Source organism: Paroedura picta, chromosome 2, assembly GCF_049243985.1.
Source record: "Paroedura picta isolate Pp20150507F chromosome 2, Ppicta_v3.0, whole genome shotgun sequence".
Taxonomy (NCBI): Eukaryota; Metazoa; Chordata; class Lepidosauria; order Squamata; family Gekkonidae; genus Paroedura; species Paroedura picta.
This window is the reverse complement of record NC_135370.1, coordinates 102,293,184-102,319,635: the sequence shown is the minus strand read 5'-3', so window position 1 is coordinate 102,319,635 and position 26,452 is coordinate 102,293,184. Positions and strand designations below refer to the sequence as shown.

The 26,452-nt window shown below is 42.1% G+C and overlaps 1 long non-coding RNA gene across 2 annotated transcripts in view; it reads right to left on the bottom strand.

The window, feature by feature from the left end:
- The window catches only part of LOC143828760 (uncharacterized), a 55,539-nt gene extending 29,471 nt beyond the window's left edge, over positions 1-26,068 (bottom strand). For both annotated transcript variants that reach the window (XR_013227857.1, XR_013227856.1), the window contains exons 1-2: positions 25,976-26,068; positions 25,767-25,880 (exon numbers count right to left, since the gene is read on the bottom strand). This is a non-coding gene — a long non-coding RNA (uncharacterized LOC143828760). The remainder of the gene's footprint in view (positions 1-25,766; positions 25,881-25,975) is intronic.
- Positions 26,069-26,452: the final 384 nt, after the last annotated feature.

The following is a 26,452-nucleotide window of genomic DNA, read 5'->3' as shown; positions in this document are numbered from 1 at the left end:
CACTGTTGAAAAAAATGATACTTACAAGGTTGGAGCCAAGTTTCACAGTGGACCAGCCAGCAGTTGTATGGGGAAGCCAGTGCTGTGTGGGACAGGCAGAGGCCCAAAGAGAGAACAACAATATAGGAATGTATCATCACCAAGAATCTATTTTTAAATTATTAGTAGCAACACAAACTGTTATGAAGCCAGCTTACTCAACCCATTGGTCCTCATTTTAAGCCTGTCTGAGGAACTTGGGGAAGGAATTGATTGTCTGGCTTGATTCTCCAGTGCCTCAGGTCAGGAGTCCTAGTTTTAAGTCCTGATACAGACTTTTAGGTGGAAAGGTTGGGAAGAGCTAGGTATACATCTGACACAGCCCTGAAGTCAATTGGCGAGCACCTAGAACAATGGCCTCATGCAATATCTTTCATTAATATCTAAGGATTCTTTTCATTTAGACAAGTGCCCAGTCAGCTTTATTCAGTCCAGTTGCAGCTGCACTTTGAAGTTCTCCATTTGCTTCAATGGGACGGTTTGTACTTACCTGTTCTTTTTTTATTTTATTTTTTTGGCATGGCAGTATCTCAGTAGAGTAGCTAGGAACCCTTTCTGAGTGAAGCCCAGTTCCTCCCTTTCAACTATACCTACTGCCTCCAAACATGTGGAAAGCAACAGACAGATGGTCTGTCCTTCAACAAACCCAGTAGAAATGATAGGATGACCTATATAGAACAAGGTGAACCCATGTCACACCTTAATATTATTGCACAAAATCTTGGTGGGGTGTTTCCAGCAGGTGACATGGGTTCACCTTCTTCTCTAGATTCAAGGGATTGAGTAGTGATCCTATCATGTTTACTGGGTTTGTTGAAGAATAGACCATCTGTTTGTTGTTTTCTACATGTTTGGTTTGAGGCCTATCAAATTCATCCTGCTTTTTTGGTAATAACGTGCTTCAACCTTGCTGTAAGAGTGGGGTACATTTTTCCACCTCATAGAAGTTACCATAGCACAAGAAACTGGGTGCTTTCATAAGAAGCAAAGATCACATTAGCTTACGTTAGTTATTGGCCCGGTCCTCTGAAATGGTATACATTATATTCCACTTGTTTGTTTTTGTCTGTCAATGTGGTTTATTATCAAGGAAGTGTAGCACAGGCTGCCTCTTCCCAGCCATCAAAGCTGCTTCATTAAAGTTAATAGTGTTTGACTTCCAGACGAGGATCTTTTACTAAAGTAATACAAAAGAGTGTCAGTTTTAGTAAAGGCACCAAACAGATGCCATTAATTCGTGCTGTCTTTTAAAAGGAATTATTTATATTTGTCTTTCATCTACTCGTCTTAGCTGCAGCTGAGTAATGGTTGAAAGCATGAAAAGTATCATCATAGGCTGGCAAACAGCCCAAGAAGCGGCTACAAACATATCCTTTAGTTGAAGGTTGTGGGCTGGTTCAAAGATACCTGCAAGGCAAGTAGGGTTGTAAACTTCCCAAGAAAGAATAAGCTTCATTCTTTTGAATAGCAGCTTAATAGGCCAAGTGATGTTATTATTTACTTCTAAGACAGTGGTTCTCAACCTTCTAATGCCACAACCCTTTAATACAGTTCCTCATGTTGTGGTGACCCCCAACCATAAAATTATGCAAGTGTTCTTTCACAGACATGCAACCGAAACTGACCAATGGCGTGAAGATCCATGGTTCATGATTGTGTATAAATTGTTTTCCCCCAGGGTTTCTCAGTTCAGTTCTGCCTCTTGTCCCACCATGCCAATCTCACTCTTTTCCGCTGCTCCAGACAGACGAACTCTCTGTCTCGATCTACCCAGCAAGGCTGTTGTGTAGATGGTGCCCCACCAGCCAAGCTGTTTGCCCTCCATGACCCCTGTGAAAGGGTTGTTCGACCCCCAAAGGTGTCCCGACCCCCAGGTTGAGAACCACTGCTCTAAGACATGGAAAGCTTCTGCAGCCTATTTCCACACATTAAAGGAACCAGACAGTTTCCTCAGGGCTGTTGGCAACCCCAAGTCAAGAAGACAGTTCAAAGAAACTTTAGTTCATGAGCCAATTCATGCCCACCCCTAATCAACACCTTAGTGTTGACTAGTGTCAACTGAAATACGAACAAACTACATGCAACTGTTTTTGCTTGAATCCATTCCATGTTACCTTTGTATTACTCATTCCTCTTCCTACTTCCCCCCTCCCCCCACTTTCTTTGTCTCATTCCTTCATAGGGTTGGGTCACATAAAGGGCAAATACAAGACACTCATGGAGTCAAACCATCTGGAAGAAAAAGCCATACTGAGGGTCAGGGAATCATAAAATCATAGAATCATTGGAAGTTGGAAGGGGCCATACAGGCCATCTAGTCCAACCCCCTGCTCAATGCAGGATCAGCCCAAAGCATCCTAAAGCATCCAAGAAAAGTGTGTATCCAACCTTTGCTTGAAGACTGCCATGTTCTCTCTGATAGAACAAGACCAGGAGCTACTTATGGCACAGACCAGGAATTGTTAATATTGAAAATTAGAATAAAGCTGAAGAAAAATATCATCCAAAGTGCCAAAATACAATCTAAACAACATTCCAGAAGAGTTTACAGTGAACAATTCCACTCAGCAAAAATGGCTGCTGGCAAGAGGGGAACAGGGCAAAATCACCCTTCTCTCTCGCTTGCCAGTGAAGAGAAGAAGAAGAAGAAGAAGAAGAAGAAGAAGAAGAAGAAGAAGAAGAAGAAGAAGAAGAAATTGGTTCTTATATACCGCTTTTCCCTACCCGAAGGAGGCTCAAAGCAGCTTACAGTCACCTTCCCATTCCTCTCCCCACAACAGACACCCTGTGGGGTGGGTGAGGCTGAGAGAGCGCTGATATCACTGCTTGGTCAGAACAGTTTTATCAGTGCCGTGGCGAGCCCAAGGTCACCCAGCTGGCTGCATGTGGGGGAGTGCAGAATCGAACCTGGCATGCCAGATTAGAAGTCCGCACTCCTAACCACTCCACCAAACTGGCTCTCTCGATCGACTTTTTGCACTGATGGAAAAAGGAGAACAGGCAGATATTTGTCCTTGATTGCCAGTATCACTTTGGGGAGTGTTTTAGGGCAGGGGTAGTCAACCTGTGGTCCTCCAGATGTCCATGGACTACAATTCCCATGAGCTCCTGCCAGAGTTTGCCAGCGTTTTAGGGATCTGCTCTTGGAAGAGGAATGCTGGAATGACCCGTCTCCGCAGGTCCTTCGGATCCAACCGTTATCCTTCCTCAGGGAAGTGGAGGCAGTGCAATTGTTATGATGCACTGTTTGATGCCCTGTTTACTTATATTTTATAATATAATTACTTATATTTTATAATATAAATCATAATATATATGATGCCCTGTTTACTTATATTTTATAAGGCACCATATACACTGAATATGTCACTGCACTGTAACAGTAGTAGTAATAATGCAGATTTCACTAGGATTCACAAGTAAAGATGGTTATTTGGAAGTGTAGCCTAGTGCACATTTCTTCTAGGAAAAGATTTGCTGAACTTCTTTGCACTTTTTTGGTCAATAATCTGAACACCGCCCGTGGCGCCACGGGCGCCACGGACTAAATAAAAGAGTAAGGCGTTCTGGGGCGGGATGTGTCCGGGATGAGGAAGGGTCCGGATTGGACCCTTCCTCATGACAGACAATCGGAGGGAACAATCGGCAGGCGCGAAGCGCCTGCCGATTGGTCCCTCCGATTCCCAGCCCCAGCAACTGCGAGCCGCGAGCAGCGCGGCTCGCAGTTGCTCCTGGCCTGACGCCCGAGGGAACCCACGCAGGCCGCAGCCCCCGTGCACCACCCCCTCGCCCCCAACTTACAATGGTCTCCGCCATGTCCTCGCAGCTGCTCCCGGCTCGCTTCCTGCCCCGGCTTCTGCAGCGCCGCCTCTCGCGTTATCGTGCAGCCAACAAGGTTCCAGGAAGAAACAGTCCACCAGCGGCCCTGCCAGCAAGCGACCCGATGTGCGGGCGCGGCTCGCGGGCGCGGCCCGGGCGCGGCTCCCGGGCGCGGCTCCCGGGCGCGGCTCCCGGGCGCGGCTCCCGGGCGCGGCTCGCGGGCGCGGCTCCCGGGCGAGGCTCGCGGGCGCGGCTTCCGGCCGCGGCCCGGGCGCGGCTCGCGGGCGCGGCCCGGGCGCGGCCCGTGCCGGTCCCCAGCCTCAGAAAGGTTGGGGACCACTGCATTACAGAGTGCACAGATTTCAGAGTGCACAATGATTTCAGTTGTTAGCCAGGGCTGCCTACTTAGGCAGAGAGCCGCCGCCCGACAAGGTCAGTTTCTAGCGCCCGCTGTATTCGGCATACAGCGGGCTTAATTACTAGTTAGTCATATTATTACTAGAGTGAATTTTTGCAATTATGTTTCTTTTTTCTTTAAATATAGCATCTCCATTATTTCAGTCTTTTACCTCTACATTATTCCTTATCTTTATTTTCCATTAGGGATTTGAAAAACATTCTATAAATCCAGCCAGCTGGAAACAAAAGGATTTTTTTTTTCATTTAGAATCACTACAACCAATCTGGCTTTAAATTTAATCGGCTGCCATTAGGAGCACAGATGTCATAGATACTTAATAATGGAACTGAATAGAATTCCTACCAAAATATGTATGTAGAAAGAAAAATGTTGAAAACTGCTGAAGTTGAAATAGCCCAAGCTGCCTTGAAGGGGGGGTGGGGTGAAGCTATCCTTCATTTTTATTAATGTAATTAACAGCCCCGATTTAAGGATTCATGGGGCTCGCAGCACCAGAGCCAGTTTAAGGAATCATGGAGCCTTAGCAAAATAGAACTGGCACTGTTACTTCTGCTGCACAAGTAACAGCAGGACATCCTTCCACAGAATAGTTGGAACTTTGGAAGCAACTGATAGCTTCATTTTGCTGAAAAACTTTGTCAAACCTTGGCTGGATGTGCAAGTGCAATGTCCCTATACCTAAGGGGACCTTTACTCTTATGTAGCTTGTGGTCCATGTGCGTGCTCAGTGAGTGATGCTCATGCTCAATTAACTAACAAAATATGAGTATTGACCTATTTTCATTCTAGCGATCCACAAACCACATAAATATGAAAAAACCCTAACAATCACAGTGTGATTGTAACTGTACAATACTGCAGGGTCCCTGGAACTGCAATGGTCCATAGCATGTGCTACATGTGCTACTAGGATAAATCACTTTGGGTCACTAAACCTCTTTTAATGCATTGATTTAAATATAGCGCATACTGATCCGATTAATGGTAATAATGTATATTGACAGAGAACAAAGGTTTCCGAGAGTCTGCTCAGATATTTATCAGCCCTCTGAAAATGAAAAAAGCCAATTTGAATATATTTTCTATATGTATATGAATTCTTGATTGCATTCACACAGTATATTAGTTACAAGCATGGGATCTCTTTCCCTTTCCAGAAAGCTTCCATAACCTCTTTCCTTTTCCTGTGTCCATCCCACCCACCAGCCAGCCTACTTTTATCTTCCTCATACCTTCAACTTTCCCATCTTCCCTCTCCAGCAACCCCTACACAGGAAAACTATGGGCCAGTTTCACAGTCTGGGCCACTGGGTTGGGCCCAGTAATGCAGCGGGGCAACCTTCAAGGACCTGCAGGCATTTAATTTTCCCTTGTATAGCCTTCCTCACACTATTTCCTCTTTCTCTCCTCCTAGCAGTCCCCATATCCTCAGCTTTCCCTGTCTCCTTCACGCCTTTCCACCCTCAACCAATCTACCTTTTATCTGCACCCTATCTTCAACTATATCATTTCATTCTGTCATTCTCCATAATGATAAGCCAAAGCTGCTGACATCATTTTCCTGTCCTCCATTTTACTCTTCTCATAGGCCACAACACCCCTGAAAAGGGCCCTGTCTTCCCTAGTCTTTTCAATATCTGCAGTCCCTCAGTAAACCAAGGTCTCTCTTAGACCTGAGAGAGGGTGACTAAGTGCAATCATGTCGATTTCCCAGGTCATTGCCCCATTCCAGGGGTCAGTTATGACACTAACAGAAGCACCAACCATATCAGCAAGAAAATCCATCAATGGTGTCTGAAAACCCATTGGATCCACCAGGATACAGAGGCAGATTCTCCCACCCCTGCGGAGTCTTGGTACCCCCATAAATCTAAACCCCAGTAAGTAACAATCTGTCCATGAGAAGGGGACCATTTTCTGTCCCCCATCTTCAGATTATCTTATGGTTAAATTAACTAGCTTGGTAAAAAGAAGAGCTTTGGAAGAGTTTCAAGAACAAAACATGACTTATATTAGATTAGGTGATTTAAGGTAGACTGGGCGATATCTCGTCCTGTTTTCGGTAAGTCGTATTCTTGTTGTCTTTTTTCTTGTTCCTATTTCTAGTTATTTAAATTAAAATATTTTAAAAATAAGAAAAGAATACTTAAAAGGAATTAGGTTTTGTCATTCACTGCATTCACTGTATTCAATCAATTATAGTGCAATCAAAGTTTTAAACTCATTGATTTTAATGGATTTAGAAAGGTATGAATCTGTTTAACATTGTACTGTTAACAAAGCAAAGGAAACTTTGTTCTGTTATTACTGGTGCCAGTGGGTACTGTCTATCTTAAACATATTTTAGATTTGCAGAGAATAGTCACAGACTGGGCCTCTTGCATCTCATGGCCTTTGATCCCACTGTTTTTAATGTTCTTTCTCTGTACCTTTGTATGTACATATATCTGCCAACAGAGAGCAAACTTCATACATCTAATTCTAACTAATTAGGCTGTGGTCTATAAAAACTTACATCACAATATATCAGTCATTAAGCTGCCACAATACTCCTTTCTGCTGTAATTGGCTTACAAGGACATAACTCTGTTTATGATTGCACCGTATGGGTAACTCTCTGAAATTTTTCATGAAAGGAATACTTTCTTTTGCCATGATGTCAGGAGAGTGTAGTCCCATTGTTACCCCTGCATAATCAAAACTGGAAAACAGGCAGACATCTCAAAGTACTAAAGGCCCTCCAAAATAATGGTATTGCTGTTTCACCAGTGGAGATCTATGGATTAAACTGCAGTCTCTATAGAAGTGGGTAACTATGGAATATGGAATGATTTTCATTCTTCCCCTTCCTCTAAAAAAAGTTTTCAGCACAGCTGTCCTAGAGGAGACAAAGGATTTAAGACCTTTGATACCAAATACTGTTCAAAGTTCTGAGTAAAATCTTGAGTAGCTCCAGGGCTTTTCACTCACACAGGCAGGCAAGCTCATTTTATCCAGTTCAGATAAACCTTACATTTCTGCTTAGATGCACTCCAGAGGGATTCCCTCCCCCTATTTTGAATTATTCTGTGTTTGGTGTCCAACATAAACAAAACATTTCATGAAGAACTTCTAACCCTTGAAAAGTCTAACAAATATAGACGATCTGTCCAAAGTGTGAGGGTCAGAGTATCCTCCTGCCAGATGGACACAGATCGAGTGAACTTTCTTAGGAATCTCCACCTCAAAATCTCCATCTGGATGACAATTGCTTGGGCTTTGAGTACCTGAATAGCACTCTGACAGGTAGCAAAAGACTGGACTTGGGCCTGAAATGACACATTCCTGCTAAGCTAGAAGCATCACAGCCTTTAAAATAGAACAATCACCTTTACACTTCCTCCAATTTCTCTTGCTCATGTAGCAATTGTTACACTCCTCACCCCCAGACCTAATTATAAGAGCAAGTTTACATTTCAAGGAAATAAGCAGTGGCAAAGCATGGCCAACTGACATCTTCATTAGCCTGGGGTAGGGGGTTCATCAGACAAGTAGACAGAGCTTGAGACAGGTAAGCTAAGTTGCCAGCCAATCCATATGCTTCCCAGACAGGAGTGGTGAATGGGAGATAATGAGTCTTTGCCACAGTCTCGTCTCAGACTGACAGTATTTTAGTCCTTTCAAAGGACATTTTGATAGGAAAAGTGTTTATAATACATACTGAGAGGCAGGGTGGTATAGTGGTAGTTGGGCTTTGAACTGGAAGACCCAGGTTCAAATGCCTACTTTGCCTGGAAGCTAAGCAGGGGACACTGGACTAGTCACTCACCCTCTGCCTAAACTACCTCACAGGCTGATTATAAGGATAAAATGGAGATGTAGAGACTATTGTAAGATGTTTTGGGTCCTTGTATAATTTGGGACACAGTTGAAGCAAGAATTAACCAGTCTTCTCCTTCAATGGTTTCAATATCTGGTGCAGGTTGCATTGTGCCACCAAATACAAATCATTCACTTTATCTCATCAAAGCCATATGAACTCCATTCAATGTAGCCCTGCCTCTTCATATACTCAGCCTTGTCCTGGATTCCATTTCTTGTTCCTTACTGTAAGAGAGCAAGAGAAAGTTCAAAATACTCAAGTACAATATAGCTTTCTGCCATCAGAGAGAGATCCACTTGGGCTCTGATCACACAATATGTTCAGATAAAAGAAAAGATAATGTTTTTGTTCCACAATTCTACAGGACTGCAGAAAAATCTCAGAAAGTGATATTGGATGGAGAATCCCACTGACTGATAACCACAGCTTTCTGTTTTTAAACCATGACGGTGGTTGCATAGGCTTTCTAGTGGCTCAGAGCTGGGTTTCAGTGACCTTAAAAGATCACTGTTTCATGTCATGCCAGAACAAGTACAATACAGACTGACCAGTTCAAGTTTTCTGGCACAAACTTGGGATTGCTTTTGCATATAAATACCAATATTTTAATTCAGGGTAAAAGAGCACATAGGATGTTATGCCAAAAAGCTGCTGTTTCTACTAGGCTGGTGTCTTCTCTTCAACAGAACACTTCACTAGTTAGTGATAGATTTTAAAAATCTACTTTGTATGCTAGATTCCCACCCACCCCGGGACCCAAAGTAGCTGACATTATTTTATTATAGAACTACCCCTTTCAGCCCAACTGTCTTGGGATGGTGTATAACCAGATTTAAAACCTGCATTAATTAAAAAACAATAAACACAAGTATGTATGTATGTATGTATGTATTTATTTGTATTTATATACCGCCTCCTTTATTCTCAGATCATTCACATTACTTGCCCCATTACTCTCCCATATTGCTTTCCACATCCAGGATGTTAAGAGGGAGAGTGTTTTGAGGTGGGAGGGCGGGTTATTAGATTTTTTTGGTAACCTGACCTCAATCAAATATCTGGTGGAAGAGCTCCATTTTGTAGGCCCTTCAGAACTGAATGTGTTCCAACGGAGCCTACATCGCTTCCAGGAGATCATTTCACCAGGTGGGGGCCAGTACTGCAAAGTCCCTGGCACTAGTTGAGGCCAGGCAAACCTCCCTTGGACCAGGAACCACCAGCCAATTGGAACTGGCAGAGCATAATGCTCTTCAGGGGACATGTTCAGACAGGCAGTCCCTCAGGTATCCTGGGCCTAGACTGTGAATGGCCTCCCCTCTATTTAATCTCAACAATCCTGTAAAGTAGGTTATTCTCAGAGTATGTGACTGGTCAAAAGTCACTTGGACAGTTTCCATGGCAGAGTATAAATTTGAAGTTGGTTCTCCCAGAGCCAGATGCTGTGAGCGTTCAAACAACAGTGAATGGGAATTTCTCATAAAACAGATCTATTCTTTAACTGAAATATAATTAGTTTGAAAGAAAACACACTTGAACTCACAATGTTTTGTCAGTTGCTGAATGTTTCATGGCCATGGGATGTCATCAAGATTTTAAGGCAGGGATTTATTTCCTTTTATGTTGGATATGTAGCACACCATTTCGTAGGTATGTATCAGGGTGCTTTTCATTCTGATTTTGCTTGATTGGCTTATCAGCATTTTGCTTTGCTAGCGGTGAAATTGTAGTATACACAGAAGGATGACATTTCGGCAAGTTATTATGAGATCCTCTATGTTGCAGTCATGGAAAGGAAGAATTCCAAAGGTAATCCATTGCAGTACATAACTGGAGAGAAACAACTTCACAGCAACTGCCAAGAGGGATATGGCTAAGGATCAAAAATGTTTTACAAAACAGAAACATTATGATAAGAATAGAAGGATGTTCATTTTCAAGCAGGAGTTAAGATATGAATTAAAGTTCATTCTCAGAATAGTGCAAGTTTTTTTTTTAAGGCTTAAAGCCCTTCCCCCCCTCAATCCAAAAACACATGACCAGAAGAGGAATGCATCTAGGTGCTGTTGGATAGCACGGCATACCTAGCCAGTACCTTGTAGCAAGCAGTGAACAAATGAAGCTTCCTTATAGCAAATCTAATCCTAGAGCCCTTCTTCTCAGTTGGCCTGACTGAAGGCTTACAAAGTTCCCACCCCCATGCGGGCAATCCTAACTATATGGTGCCAGCCATCAGCTGTCTAGCCTGGGACAGCTTAAGACATGCTGAAGCCTTGAGGTATTTATTATTTTTATTCTTTATTTATTAATTTAATTTTTATGTTGCCTCTCCTACCACGACTAGCTTGTGGTGGCTTATAACAATTTCTCAAATTTAAGAAGCCCGATAGCATTAACCCTTACCCTCAAAAATGATTTTTTAAAAATTTGTAGGTCCTTCATATAATAATGTTCTAACCTGTGTATTAATCAGCTTATGCATAAAGCCATCTTAGGGTATCATTGAGAGATAGCATTTTGATTGTTATTTGAGATGCTTTCTGGAAGACATGAACTCAGCCTGCATTTAGTATATCACTAAGCTTCCTCTCAGACTCTGTGCAGTTATGCATGGATGAACTCACATGTGGAATGAAGGAGCACAGTTAAAAGAAAGGTGCAAGCAGGCACCATTTTGCAAAAAAAAAAATTAGAACAGGGAAGGGAGCATAGCATCATGGGAAGCTGCCTCCTTCTGACCCCATTGTGGAAAACATATGGTGAATTACAACCTGGAAAAAGAGGAAAGGAAAGCCCAAAAGCAGAAAGCATAATCATTTCAAATCCAAAGCTAGCCTAAACTGAGACATATTTCCTAATGCAAAAAATTTGTTCAGTTTTGCTTGCTTTGCATACTGGAACCCCCTCCATTAAGTGCCTCCTTTTAGTTATGCTTTAGTTATGCTTTAAGTTTAGACTGGGAGGCACTGCGGAGATATATTTAATAATACAGATTCAGCTTACATAGGAAATCTAAGACCCCACATTAACTACATAATGATATGAACTTACAAAGAACAGTAAAATATAGTCTTCATTTGTTATACTTAAACCCACTCCATTTAGCGTCTCCTTTTAGTTAAGCTTTAAGTTTAGGCTGGGAGGCACTGCGGAGATATATTTAATAATACAGATTCAGCTTACTTAGAAGATCTTAGACCCCACGTTAACTACTTGACACAGTCTAAGAGCCATCCTGACAGATATTTCCAAATTTAAATTAAATGCTTAACATTGAACATTTCTTGTAAAACAATATGAACTTTGGCCCTATAAAAATACACTCATAGAATCATAGAATCATAGAGCTGGAAGGAGCCATACAGGCTATCTAGTCCAACCCCCTGCTCAACGCAGGATCAGCCCTAACCATCCTAAAGCATCCAAGAAAAGTGTGTATCCAACCTTTGCTTGAAGACTGCCAGTGAGGGGGAGCTCACCACCTCCTTAGGCAGCCTATTCCACTGCTGAACTACTCTGACTGTGAAAAATTTTTTCCTGATATCTAGCCTATATCGTTGTACCTGCCTGGCTGACAATTTCATTTATCAAATGGTAGATGAACCCACAAGAGGTTCAGCCATACTGGACTTAATACTGACCAACAGGCAAGAGTTGGTGGATGAGGTGAAGGAGGTGGGGACCCTAGGGGGAAGTGACCATGTCCTCATAGAATTCCTTTTGAGATGGGGAGCCAAGGAAGCTTGTAGCCAGACGCGGATGTTGGATTTTCGTAGGGCAAACATTAATAAACTCAGAGACATGATGAGTGTCATACCATGGACGAGAATGCTGGAAGGGAAGGGAGCATGTGAAGGGTGGGCGCTACTCAAACAAGAGCTATTGCATTCTCAATCAATGACTATCCCAGAAAGACGAAAACACTGCAGGAGCTCTAAGAAGCCTATTTGGATGAACAGAGAACTTCAAGAGGAACTAAGAAAGAAAAGGAAAATGTTCAGGAAATGGAGGGAAGGACAGAGCTCTAAAGAAGAGTACCTACAGGTTACTAGGCACTGTAGATCAATCATCAGAAAGGCCAAAGCTGAGAGTGAGCTAAGATTGGCCAGGGAAGCCCTTTGTAACAAGAAAAGATTTTTCAATTATGTGAGGAGCAAACGTAAAGTAAAGGAGGCAATAGGCCCACTGTTGGGTTCGGACAAACTCTAACGGAAGATGCAGAGAAAGCAGAAAGGCTTAGTGCCTATTTTACATCTGTTTTTTCCCACAGGTCAAAGGGTTTAGGCACATCTAGAGATGGCAGTAGCCAAAGGATAGTGTCTGGGTGGCAGGTTAACATGGACAGAAAGGTTGTCGAGAGGCATTTAGCTGCACTGGATGAGTTCAAATCCCCTGGGCCGGATGAAATGCACCCGAGAGTGCTCAAAGAACTTTCCAGAGAACTTGCACAGCCCTTGTCCATCATCTTCAGGACCTCCTTAAGGACTGGAGATGTACCGGAGGACTGGAAGAGAGCAAACGTTATTCTGATCTTCAAAAACGGGAGGAAGGATGACCCGGGAAACTACAGACCAGTGAGTCTGACCTCTGTTGTGGGTAAGATAATCGAGCAGATATTAAAGGGAGTGATCTGCAAACATCTGGAGGACAATTTGGTGATCCAAGGAAGTCAGCATGGATTTGTCTCCAACAGGTCTTGCCAGACCAACCTGTTTTCCTTTTTTGACCAAGTAACAGGTTTGCTGGATCGTGGAAATTCAGTTGATGTCATTTACTTGGATTTTAGTAAAGCTTTTGACAAGGTTCTCCATGATGTTCTGATGGATAAGTTGAAGGACTGCAATCTGGATTTTCAGATAATCAGGTGGATAGGGCATTGGTTAGAGAACCGCACTCAAAGAGTTGTTGTCAATGGTGTTTCATCAGACTGGAGAGAGGTGAGTAGCGGGGTACCTCAGGGCTCGGTGCTCGGCCTGGTACTTTTTAACGTATTTATTAATGATCTAGATGAGGGGGTGGTGGGAATACTCATCAAGTTTGCAGATGACACCAAATTTGGAGGACTGGCAAATACTCTGGAAGATAGAGACAGAGTTCAACGAGATCTGAACACAATGCAGCCCTGGCCGCAGCCTGGTAGAATATGCTGCCAGAGGAGCCCCGGGCCATGAAAAAACTTTGAAAGTACTACAGGGCCTGTAAAACAGCACAATTCCACCAGGCAAACAGTTGAGGCCAGGGCAAACAAAATAATTGGACCTCCCCTCTCCAGAATGCATGCCCTCCGGAGTCTACTGGCATAGATGGCCTAAAGACATAAGAATGAAAACAAGAACTAAGATGTGAGATAATTGGACTCTAAGGTTTACAGCTTTACAGTTTTTATTGTTTTACTGTTTTATCAGAGTTTATATTTATGGAGAATTTTAAAACGTTGTACCACCCTGAGCCTGTTAGGCAGGGGTGCTTTATAAATCTAATAAATGATAATAGTAATGTCAGGTTGTCAGGTGCTTCGCGAATGGCAACCTCTGATCAGGTAGGGCAGGGGCAACAGGGCCAGCCAGCACAGCAAGCACCACCACCACCTCAGTCTCATCAGTTGAAAAGGCATGCCAAGCTGCAGCTGATTCCCTCATTCGACTTTGAAACATTCTTCTCTCCTTGCCCTTGATTCAAACAATAACTTGTTAAACAGAACTAGAATTGAAGCAGCAAATAGGTGACATGCCAGTAGGTGGCACTCAAAAGTTCCTTTTGCCCCATTGGTTTACTTAGTTATGTATAGCAAGTACATTTTATTGTTCAGAAATAGAGAGTGTGGAAGTTATATCTTTTCTTGAAACAGCTTGTGTTCACACAATGGAACAAACTGTTCTGTTCGAGACTTTTACACAAACCTCTTATTGGGATCAGCCAATATACTCTAATCAAATGAATGACACTCTCCCACGGATAACCCCATGCTGACAATTTTCACTGAGCATTCTGATGTTTCCTTTTCTGAACTACACTCAAAGTATTACATGGTTTCAGCAGGTCTTATACTTCCATGCTTGGATAATTATAACTCTGGCAGAATGTATAGTAGGAAAGAACGCAATGAACATTATGAGAGACTGACGACATGTATTAATATAGAGAATAAAGGTCTGATCCTTGGGGTCCTGCCTTCTAGTGTTTTTTTGGCAGACTCAATACGGGGTGGTTTGCCAGTGCCTTCCCCAGTTGTTACCATTTTACCCCCCAGCAAGGTGGGTACTCATTTTACCAACCTCGGAAGGATGGAAGGCTGAGTCAACCTTAAGCTGGCTGCTGGGATCGAACTCCCAGCCTCATGGTCAGAGCTTCAGACAGCATGTCGGCTGCCTTGCCACCCTGCGCCAGAAGAGGCTCTTAATATAGAGATTAGGGTTAGCGACATTCTGCCATGTAAACAGATTACTGATCTAAAACTGAATTGTATAGAGAGAGAAATTTTATTAATATAAACACTGTTTTCTTGTGTCTTACAAGCTGTTAGGGCATGTGTTAAAATTCTACATTTATCTGTATTTCTACATTCTGTGAGAAAATGCAGCAAATTACAATTGATGGCCATAAGTAAATCTATATTCAGTATAATTATGCTACAGAAGTTCACTCAATGGAATGGGAATTGTGCCATCTGAGCTCTTTCAGGAGAAAAGTTATATTAATTTATTACTGATTTTTGTGTTAGTAAGTGGCTTCCATATCCACCCACCCCTCAACACCAGAAATTTTAACAAACTATTGGCCAGACAACTGGCTTTTCAGCATCTCACTTTCTCAGGTCACCCATAAGCACCTCAAGATTTATGTGAAGAAGAAATACTGTTGCTATTTTAGGTGGCGGTGTTTTCTTAAGCGGTGCATCTCAGATCAAGATTTATTCTAGTGGGGCATACCAAGGGCCTCTGCTTTGAGAGGGCTTGGTATGAACTGGGTCATAAAGCAATTAAAAGTCGTAAAGCAGATGTATCGTGTCTCAGTTCAATCTCTTTGGTTTTTGTCAAGAGGTGAAATCATTGCATGGTACTTGCTGGTGCATTTTTTCATTCCAGAAGAGGAAATGATGTAAACAGAAAAAAAGCTCTCTCAGATGTTATAATACAGAACTGATTCCTCTGTGTATGTTTGTGTGTGTGTGTGTGAATAGATTTCATATTAATCTTTCCACTGCATGCATAATTACAGCCTGATGTAATGGGGGAGGAATCCTTGAGTACTGGTATTCCTTGAACTATACAGTTGTTGTGGAAAGAACAAGGGGATTCACTTGTGCTGCCATGCTATTAAACAGGTATTAATTAGAAGAATCATGTTCTATTGTCTAAAACTACAAATGTACTATAGTCTATGTTAAAAGTCAAATTTTTGTATTTACAAAAATGCTAGCCTACGCATCAGGTTTCAGAGTATATCACCTATGTCCATCTGTGATTATCTGTATTTATTGGAATTTTATGCCATTAAAGGTAATCTGTATCTATATTAGACAGGTATACAAATTCCCCCAATTGCTTTTCATTCGTCCTTCCCGTTCCCTTCTTCTGTCACTAGCACCATCAGAAAATGATCTGTCACTGGCACCATCAGAAAATGAATAAGCAAAGAAGTGTCTACATCACAGAGGTGTCCCTAACCTATTTTGCCCTTTCTTTGTGTCCCCAATATTTTTTCCTAAACCATTGAGTATTCAGTGCTGATTCTGATTTTTTATTTCAAATTAAAAGTAAATTTAATGAGTGCATCCTTCTCATCTTTGCTTTTCCCCAAGTAGGTTTTCATAGGCTACGCAATATTAATGTAGAATGATCACTCTACACTGAAATATCTGTCTGAAAATGCATGCATTAAACTATGTATTATGCTGATAAAAAGGAGGCGTCTTGCAGTTTTGTAAACATTACCAATTTTGACATAATGAGGTCATTCTCCTCTTGGAGTTCTCCTATGAAATATTCTAAGTAGACCTGTTAAGCTTCTTTCTTTCTTTGGAGTTTAAAGGTCAAGCTAAATGAGATGTTAAAGATCCCTGACTACATCTGCCATCTCTTCAGACTTCTACACCATGGAGGGCACACATCCGGCCAGCACTCCAACAACTCCTCTGACTCCCAGTTCAATCCAGATCAGGCTTAAGGTTTTGGTAATCACCTTCAAGACCGAACATAGTCTGGGCCCAGTGAACATGAAAGACCACCTCCCGGCCTATACCCCCAAAAGAGCCCTATGCTTTGCCACCACCAACTGGCTAAGGATCCCTGGCCCCAAACAAGAGCTTTCTCTGTCCTGGCCCCCACCTGGTGGAACAAGCTCCATGAAGAGATCAAGGCCCTTCCTTAACTCCCACCATTCCGTAGGGCTTGTAAAAGGGAGCTCCTCCACCAGGCATTTGGTTGAGGCAGCCTGAACAAACAACATCTGCTGGCACCCCAGACCAACCAACCAACATCCACTGGTCCCCCAGACACCCCCACAATGATCTGAAGCCAAACCAACCTCCCTTTGGGTTTATGTTAGAAGTTATAAATATTAGTGTTGTGTTATAAACTGTTGTAAACCTGCTGTTAACTCTGTTATGATTATTGTTGTTATTGTACCATGATTCAATATATACGCTCCACGTTTTATGTAAACCACACTGAGCCTCATGGGAGAGCAGTATAGAAATTTAAAAAATAAATAAATACCATAGTGTGCCCTATTTGAATAGGTACTGTTGTCCTTGGCAAAGGATGGTTTGACTGTCTCCCTCAAGCCCTTACCATTAACAGCAGGCCCAATGGGGCCGGTCTATAAATATGACAAATAAAATAAAATAACGTAAATCAGCCATTCACTCCATCTTTTATGAGTATTGAATGGATACAGGAATTATTTCTAATGGAAAAATCATTTAAATTTACTTTTCTCTTTCTTGAGACAGATTTTTCAAAACACAAAAGAACTCTATTTTTTTAAAGGAGTTGCTTCTAAATAATAACTTTTTTTTTACAGAATTGACATGCTGAAATATTTTTGTTCAGGCCTAAAGAAAATCAGACAATAAATAAATTAGGAAGATGTCAAAACTAGGATTTAGTTGTACATTAGCTGACCAAGCTGGAAGGAAAAACTTCTAACACAGGATCAAAAAAAAGAAGTTTGTAATGTTATCTCAGTTTCCAAGCAAGTATAAAGTTGAGACAGTTTAGAAGCAGGAAAGAGACTAGAAATAGATTACGAAGACCAAACTATGCTGATACTAACAGCAATGAAAATATTTTTCATGCCAGAAAAGGGGAGGAAGGGATTGGTGTATGACCTGGAAGTTTGAGAACTTAAAAAGCATTGGTTCAGCATTTAAGTTTGTTCATCTTCAGCATAAACTCTATACAGTCCAATTTACTTGCCATGCATTTGGACACAGATGTTGACTGGTTCAGTGATAATGACCTAGTACTCCAGTGATTTAATGAACCTTGTTTCTTTGTAGCAACTCAGTTCAGTAAAGGTTTAATCCCTTAATGGTAACTCATGTCTTTACAACACATCACAAAGGATTCAACAATACTGCAATTTGTGCATGGTAGATTTATATACATGTAGTCTACCCTTCTTACCTTATCAAACAGCTAATTACCACAAATTATTGTGCAGTTTCAAAGAGAAAAACATAAAAGAATAATAAATTTGTCCCTTTCCAGACAGCTGATAAATCTGGCTAAAGGTAGATTTCATATAGGAATGCCAGTCCTCAGGTGGGATCTGGGGATCCCCTGGAATTATGACTCATCATAAAGAGATCAGTTCTCCTGAAGAAATGGCTGCATTGGAAGGTGGACTCCATAGCACTATACTCCACTGAGATCCCTCCCCACCCTAATCCCTCCTACTCCAGGCTCTAGTGACATAGTCCCCAGGTATTTCCCAACCTAGAGCTAGCAACCCTAATTTCATAACTGGACTCAACAATGAAGACCTGGAAAGGCTCTCTGTCAGTGACATTATTCTTGATTAAAATAGCTGAACTAAAGTGATATTGATTCCTAATGTAAAACAAAATACAAGTCAATTGTAGCACTGAGAATACATTAAACTTTGCAGTTATTTTCCTAGGACTATTAGAAAACATGGATTAAAATTTCTAAATTAGCAAACTCACTTAAATTCACTTAAATTTATGTATCACATTAATATCAAACCGTTCTTCTGTAATGGCTCTCAAAACAGCAAACATGGGCAGTCTTTTTTTGCATTGACCAGATCCAGCCCTGCTTAGCTTCAGAAAGTTTCTGTATCATGTGTCTTCAGACACTTTTGCAATCCATATTTTTCATTCCATTTTCAATATGGTCTTCTCAGTGAATCCACAATTAGGTTTTACAACTATATTTATTACAGACTTTTCTCAGAGTTGATTGAAGTATTGTGTAATACAAGTTCTTAATGCAAGAACTCAATGGAACAATAATTTCTCTTTTATTGTAATTGTTTTAACTATGGCTGATTAACAAAAGAAGCTAAGGAGGATTCCTTAGTCTAATCTAAAGATCTACTTTGTGTCTTTTTAATGATACAAGCAAAATACTGGCAAGAGTCCCTTTTAAATTCTGTTTATTCCCCATGTGTACAAATAAAGAGAGTTTCACTTTTGGTGTAGTGATTAGAGTGTCAGACTAGCATCTGGGAGGTGTACTTGGGAATCCCCACTTTGACATGGAAGCTCATTGGCTGACCTTGGGCCAATCACTCACTCTCAACTTAACCTGACTCATATTTAAGAGGATAACATGTACAAATTTGCAGAAGTTCTGTCAACAGATGCAGGATTCCTGTTTTTTTCAAAGGTTCTCCACTATGTGAACAGAGTCAATGTATGCATGGTTTGTACAAGTGTATGTTCTGCATTCATATGGACCTGAATGTGTGTTGGCAAGAGATGGAGTTAGCACATATGAGCCTATACTCTCTATTTTGTGAATGTGGCCTCTCAGTTTTCCTATCAGCAGAGTGATTCATATGCAACTTGATGACAGCAATGTCCACTGCCCAGTGATGACTTGCATCCCAGAATACAATTTTGATGTTAACTCTCATCTTTAGATCCAACACTAGTTTGTGCAAACAGGTCACAGATTTAGTTCTGTCCTTGAAGATTTAGTAATTCAGTGATAAGAGATTGAAGAACAAACACATGTGAGTAAAATGCCCCACTATCAGGTCCCACATTCTGCACTGTGAGGAAAGTTCTGACTGACCTTGCTCATAGTAGTATTAGAATTAACACTGATGCTAGAGATCAAGCTTGAAGTTCAATTCATCTGCCAAAAGTTAGCCCTGGGAACCTGACAATTCACTGGAAACTGGCCATATGGGTTCTCGGTCTCTTCCCCACATTAGCATCCAATGACCAAGATCAGAAACAAATAGTCATCTCACCACATACTCCATGCTAAGCCAATCCATGTGACATATCCTTAAACTCTTGGATTCTACAAGAAGTTAGCCAGCTCCCTTTTAAATAGGGATTTATAACTAATTAAAATTATTTGTTTAGTAATCTGAGTTGTGCAAAATGTACAAGATGAATCTGAAACAGATTTCAAATGTTGAATGAATACAGAGAGAACTCAAAGTTTTAATACAACTTTAATCGGGTGCAGCAGAGTAGCAGCAAATACAGTGTACACAAACAGGTGATAAAAGCTGATAAGAGAGATGACAAAAATTACAAAAATAAAAAACACTGTTATAATGATTTATGGAGCAGCTAAAGCAGAGCTAAATAAATGATAACAAGGACTGATAAAAAGAAACGGAGCATCAGCCATATAAACACTTGGGGAAACTTCAATGCTTCTGTGTGTTACTATGACACTGGTTTGTTTCTGCCAGCATTGACCTTCGGCACCAGAAGAAGTATATTAACCATCTCAGTGTTGTTTTATTCCTCAAGAGAAAGTTGTACAGGGCTCATGCTGATGAATGGCTTTTGCCAAAAGTCAAGTTATCCTTGACTAGATGCAGATGGCCCAGTAAAAAATGAACACTGCCAGCAGACGTCGTCTTTATCAGTTGTAAAAGTTCAGCAGGGACTAGACTTCCTCATCGCTGGCCAGAAAATCCCCCCAGCCTTCTTTTTCAGCACCAGATCACATATTGTCCTGGCAAATTCTTGTAATGTGCTGCAGTTTAGATAAATATACTTCTACAAATGGTTTCTGGCTGATGGTACATAATATACACGCGCATGTTGAGTTCTGCCTGGGACAGACATCAGGAATGTATAGAGCTTAGAAATATTAGGATGTTATTACAATGTTTGTCCTGCCTGTTTGACCTGCCATGTCACAGACCACAGTTCATATTCTCCAGACAGTCTTCACAGAAGAGAAGCTGGCAACAGCTTGAGATCAAGTCTTAAATTCAAAAGTATGAAAAATTAACTCATGTACTGTTTTTTTCTGAGAGCAGGGGACCAAAAACAATCACTTGCTATCTGTCCTGAGGTGGCACTCAGGGTTCACAATGGCAACATCTTCCATTTCAGTCAGTCCAAAACTATTACAATTGAACCAGCTCTTTGGTTTGTGGAATTGCTGGTTCATACTTTGGAAGTCATACAAGGGAGTGCAAGTAGACTGCTTGCAGAAATCTGTATGTTCCCTTGACTGACAGCCCCATCTGATGCACATTTGCCCAAGAGGTTATTGTTCAGTGGAACATTCCTTGAGGTACCGATGACTGACCTTCTTTTCATTCCCAAGTCATTTTTTCCCAGTTATAATGACTCTGAACCTATATTTTCTAGCTTAGTGTTGTCTTCATGGTTCTTTCTATCACTGAAATACAAATGAACAATGAAATACTGAGTGGGGAGGGTAGCACTTGGGGAGCCAACTAGATGCCTGTGTAAACCAGAGTTACACCAGCACAGTGCCCAGGCACTATGACACTAGTTCCAGCTTCTTCAGCAGCCCTGCTGTGGCCACCAGCCAACAGACCTCTGGCATAAGCCCTTGCAGTGGTCATAGAAGGGGTGTGCTGGGGGTGTCACCAGAGTTAGCTTCTTAAGCCATCTCAGGTTGGGAACACCCCCAAAAAACTCGTGGGACTTTTTGCCATCAAAAACTACAGCATTGCCCCATGCAATGAGAAAAAGCCAAATGCCACTCTACTGCTGCAACTCTACCCACAAGCCCCAATGGAGCACAGGATATTACATCCATAACCAATCACTCTCTTCTCAGAAGCAGCCAAATCCCTCCCAAACAGCTAAGCACATCCCTTTCCCCACTACTACATAACCCCCAATCCAGATGCCCTTTGGTTTAGTAGGTAGGGGGCACATAACAGGATTTTGTCATAGAGTGCATGGCATTGTACCTCCGTGGCAAGAGAGGCACAGAGAGGGCATGCAGTAGCATGTGCAATGAGCACTAACATCCAAAGGGGACCCCAAAGTGTGGCTTATCTGTCTCATTTCAGAACAGGTAGCCCACTTCCAGAGGCTCAGCTCAATGGGGTAGCTACACAATGACAGGGAAACTGAGGCTGGAATCCAGCTGCTCTAGCCCAGGAGTCTGCCTCCCCTGTTCCCCTTGCATAAGCCCAAGCACTCACGACTGTAGCATCGATGGCTCCCCCAACCAGACTCAGCAGTGTGTGTTCACAACAGCAGCCTGAGCCAGGCCTTGCTGACACCACGCCCTATGTCATATACTGGGGAATACTCCCAGGATAGGTGCCAGTGAATGGGGGCTAGGAAGAGAGGGACACTTGCTGCCCTGCATTGGGTTGTTAGCACACTCCCTTACCAGGCTGCTCCTCCCTTCAGCTGGGGGACATTGGACTGTGATCATCTGTGCTCTGTTTACCAGCTGGCCAAGCACCTATGGGATCTTTTGCCTTGCAGAACTGGAGCTCGGTGCAGCACCAGCAGTGGCAGTTGCAGAGCACCTCTCATGGGATCAGTAAGTGTCATTTGGATGCCTACTGAATTCATGGGGGGGGGGGTTGGAGTTCCTAGAAAATTGCCTCCTGCAAGGGAGTGTAACAGCAGACTATGGCAGTGTGATGCAGGTATGACTGTGACCTACATGGTGTCTGTGCTGTTAGCCACTGCTGCCTTTTCAAGATTCTAGAAAGATATCCCTTGCCCCTTCACTGCTCCAGTCACCAGATTTAAGTATCCAAAGATATGGACGATTGTTCTAATAGAATAGTCACCACTCCAAGATGACTTACTTGTGAGGGGTGGTATGAAAACTACATAAATAAATACAAACTAACTGCTTCATCATTATTTTTAATAACATGCTTTTCAATTGTGTACATTCGCAAATTAAGCTTTGAAATATCAAGTGTTGTATAATCAAAAGATTATGAGTTTGTTTGCATGGTACAATCCTACCTATATTTTTATCTCATTAATTGTAAATTGTCACAGGTAAAAGTTTCTATCTATGCAATAGATACTGAAACAGTGACTTTGCCTTCATTTTTTCTGTCCCATATACTGGGACTTCTTCTTCTACATGGATAAAGTGATCTAACAAAGAGGACCAAATGCATTTCAACCCCTCTTGGGGTCTTTCTCGGTGGTCTGGTATTAAAATGCACTGATACAATGTTGCATTAGGGACTGTAGTAGAAGGACTGTGGGACTGTGGTAAAAGGAATTCAAGGAAGAGGCTTCTGGTAGGATAAAATGCTTCAAGATATCTATATAGGAGCTGTCCCATACAAAATATTTATTTTCCAAAGTTCCACCCTTATAATTGCCCTCTCTTAGCCTAAGAGCATTCTCATGTGTCTTGTATGATATAGTACATGTTGTATTTTAATATCAGACGGCTGAGGTGTTACACCTTCATGCACAGAAGCCCATGACTGGACTCTGAGCAGGTGGCACACACAGAAACTAGCAGCATCTCTTATCCCCAAATGTCTTCCCCCAGTCCTTCCTGATAAAACAAAGACAGGGCCATTAGCGACACATTACACCTAGCCAAGGTATTGTTCTACTTGATGAAATTACTCCACACCTCCCACTCTAGTGACCTCACAGTTCAAACCCACCTATCAGGTACTCATATTATCAGAGACCAATCAACAATCATGGACCTCCTAGTGCAGTGGTCCCCAACCTTTTTATCACCGGGGACCACTCAACGCCGGGGACGACTCACCGGGGACCACTCAACACCTTTTACTGAGGCCCGGTGGGGGGGGGGGTAGTTTACTCCTCTACTCTCAACCACTGCCCTAACGCTCTCTGATTGCTATGGTAATGTTTAAACATCCCTTCAAAATAAGATACAGACACACCACAACAATGAACATAAGGAACATTTTATTTTCATGGAAATTTTAACTCATGACAATGACAAATCAATGGGAACCCTGAGCTTGTTTCTCTGCAACGAGATAGTCCCATCTGGGAGTGATGGGAGACAATGACACCCGAAGTGTGTTGTAAAGGGCCAGGGGGGATGAAGTAAAGGGCCGGGGGGGGGGGGAAAGGCGTCTTTCGGGGCCCACCTCCAATTAGTCAAAGGACCACATGTGGTCTGCGGCCCACAGGTTGGGGATCGCTATCCTAGTGGGCAGTCTCTGGGGTAGGCCCAGGATTTTCAAACACTATATCAAGCCTTGAGCACACCCTGTGTGTGTGTGTGTGTGTGCGCGCGCGCGTGTGTGCTGCTATTCCCTACACACCCGGCATCCTGTCCACCCCTGGATTTGTGTGTGTTGTTGTCCACACCCGGCATCCTGTCCACCCCATGATGTCGTGAACCCTGTATCTTAGTTGCTTGGATCCAAAAAAGGTGCAGTATCTTGAACTTGTCCCCCTGTAGAATTTAGTGTATGTATGTTTTTGCTTCTGTGAGTGTTTTGAGTGTATCCCAATATTTCCCCCAAATAAATCCCCTGAGTGTAAGCTTTTGTCTTCTTCATTTAAGAAGGGTTTCTTCCAGGGAAAGGTAGTAAAGATCCTGCGTTACCCAGCCTCTTGCTATATTCATAATTCCCCAGCAATTTGGGTAACAGAGGAAGACCCCAAGAGAGGTTGGAACACATTTGGTCGTTTGTATTAGGTCACTTTATTCATGTGTCAATATGTACTGGATCTGTGCAATAGTATATAATTAATATTGATATTTTAAAAAATTTTAATCTGCACATGTAATAAACGTCAGGAAAACAGAACATGAGGAAAGAGTTGGAACTCTGTTTTCCTCAGTACCAAGGCCCCTTCCTAAGGCTCCCAGACCACCAGTGCTTAAACAGGATGACAGAAGATCTGTAATGTGTACTTCGGCACTCCGTTAAACTTTCTCATCCATCCTGAAGATGGTGCCAGATACAGGCTACAACTGTGAAGGCCAGAGTTAAGAACTGCCTGTTAATTCATCACTAGACTTCTTGAGCACCTGTGGGTATTCAGACTGAGACATTCTGCAACTGACTTGGTGATTTTGAAAAGCAGTCACATTTTCTTTCTCCTATTACTAGATAAACTCTTCTGTTTCAGCTTTGGCTGGGCTACTTATATCATGGTATAATACTTTCTGTTTAAGTAAAAAATACCTTTGGGAGTGAGCCATCTGGTGGTTAAAAATTATTATTGTGTGAAAGTACTTCTAAGCAACCCATACTGAAAGTCTGGACAACCTTTGAGAGGATATATCATTTGACTGTTAGAATAATAATTTTCTGCTTTGCTGATCATAAAGAAGTAAAACATCCTTTGAAAGCTCACTAAATAAATACACTGTTTTGCTAGTTGACAACAAATGCAGACCTGTCTTCTGAATCCACAGTATTGAGCTAAACAAGGCAGATTTTATCATAAGCAGTGTTGTCATGCCTGTGTCCAGAGATGATTACATATACAAGCTTTTAATGCTCTCTAAGATATTATTTTCCTCTTCTCCTTTCTCTTTCTGCATGTCCTTGAGTGGCAGCTCTGATCTTTCCAGCAAGATCTGTTATCAGCCCCTGTAGTCTAAAGTATGTTCATCCATGGTTGTTCAGATACTTTCAGTGGCTGTCTTATTCCCCTGGAAAACCCTCCAAGAAGGTGGAGGGGGGGGGGCTCCTGCTCTCCTGACCTTTAGTCACACTGCATAAAAGACAGCAACTGAGGCTGCCAACTCCAAGTTGGAAATTCCTGGCAATTTGGTGGCGGGGTCTGGGGAAAGCAGAGCTTGGGGAAGGGCGGGAAGTCAGTGAGGCATAATGCCATAGTCCATCATCCAAAGCAGTTATTTTCTCCAGGGAATTGATTGGGGTTGGCAGGTTTCCACTGGCCCCCAGCAACAGGTGGAGGGGTAGGACTGCTAGAAAATTCCTGAAGCCTTGTGAATGGAGCCTGGGAAGGACAGGGCCCTCTGTGGGGTACAATGCCATAAAGTCTACCCTGTAAAGCATCCATTTTTCTCCAGAGGAACTGATCTCTCCAGTCTGAACAGGAGCAGCAATTTGGGGGCATCCCCAAGTCCCAACTAGAGGCTGGCGTCCCTAGAACTGATGGCTGTCTGCATAGGTGGGAAGGGGGAGGATACTCAGGCTGATTAACTTAGAAGTTACACTGCTTCAAAAGCTCCCCATTACCTTGGAATCTTTGGTCCTGCAGACCTCCACATGGCAACGCAGCAGGTGTAGGGATCGAGCAATCAATGATGTCCTTTTGTAATACATGGAAAGCTTCATGGAAGAGCACGTATTCTGTATGCATAAGGCAGAAGGTACATCATCTGATATCTCCAGTTAAGAATCACTCCCAAAAGTCTCTACTTAGAAGTAAGTGCCATTTTACTCACTGGAGCTGACTTCCAGAAAAGGATTGCAGTCCTGGCATGGCTGAGAAAACTGCTGCCCCCACTACATACAGCAGACAGTAGCATAAGCAAGCCTCATAAAGCAGCTATATATATCATATATATATATATATATATATATATATATATAATATCTTGTTGCACCACTGCCCAAACACGCCTAGAAGTGCATTTTTAGGATGGAAGAGTAGGATATCATCATTATATGTTCTCTCTAGTCATGAAAACAATACTGATAAATGTATCCCTACTTTGTTTTTATTTGTGAAAATGCAGAACTCACAGATTCAGCCTGTTAAGGGTTTTGAAAAAAATGCTGACTAAATATTCATATTTTCCCAGAATAGTTGTCTCAGAAACCACAGACCATTTGACTGAGTGAAGATATTTTCTCAGAACTTCATGTCAACATATCTTTGTTTGCATGGGAAAGGGAGAATAAGAAGAGCTACTATCTAT